Consider the following 1,095-nt stretch of genomic DNA (forward strand, 5'->3'; position numbering starts at 1 on the left):
TGACCTGTTGGGAGCACAGGCAGTGGTCAAGAAGGAAGCTTGGAAGATGCTACTTTGTGCTCCTTTGGAGAAACAACTCTGTGCCAAGGGCAAGAGGAATAACCAGGTTCCAAACCCAGTGAGAAGGTGAGGTACCCACTGAGTTGGTGCAGGAGTAGACCCCTGGAGGGAGAGGCAGCATCCACAAGTCTGGGATCCTCTGAATATTCACAGACACAAAGAGACGCTTAAGATTCAGAGGCTAGTGCAAAAGGCGGAAGTGAAATGGGACACTCACAGGGTCAGGAGACCTCTGCCCGTACACAGAGAGCCAGCCCTGACCGTGACTGAGAGATCAGCTTGTAACGTGTACCAGGCCATGCTTCGCAGGCTTTTAAGCACAGTCCACACAGAAGCCTTGATTCAGGAGAAAGACTCTACAGATGCATAAAGCAAAGACCTCTTGCACTCCAGCTCAGACACGTTAGAAACCGGGTAAGATACAGAAAATAAAGTAAATGCTAGGAAGTAAGAATCCATGTCACTTAAGGATTATTTACCTTATCAGAGGATTTGCTGTCGGGTCCCTTTCAATAGAGAGCCCCCTCGGTTAGTTTTTCAGTTATTAAGCAACAGTGCTTTTCAGGAGCACATGGTGCGTCATCACAGTGAGACCTGAGATCGCACCCAGGTTTACCATAAGCACATCTGCCTGAGCCTCAAGAACTGATCTGAAGTGGAATCTCGGCTTGTTCTCAAAGCTTTGCTCCTCTTCTTAAGGAATGAAGAGACACATTTTTAAAAGGAAAAGGGTTAACTCAACACTCCGGAAACTTCTTGCCAATGCCCTTGTCAGGCTCTTACAGCTCCACCTGCCACCTAGAAAAGAGAATTTCTCTAACCATGTGGAAGAGCCTCCCTCACTGGGTCCAGAGTCAGAACAGCCAGTGGGCTGTTTCTGCGCTTGTACATGATAAATATCATTAATCACTTTACCAGCTGTGCCCAACCCGGGGATATTCAATTTCTCTTGACCCTCCTAGACTAACTTCACGTATCTGCTAACAGCACTGGCTCCTTTTACTGCCACAGTAAATGAAGATAACAGGCAAGGGA

The sequence above is a fragment of the Camelus bactrianus genome, chromosome 16, assembly GCF_048773025.1.
Source record: "Camelus bactrianus isolate YW-2024 breed Bactrian camel chromosome 16, ASM4877302v1, whole genome shotgun sequence".
NCBI classification, from domain to species: Eukaryota; Metazoa; Chordata; class Mammalia; order Artiodactyla; family Camelidae; genus Camelus; species Camelus bactrianus.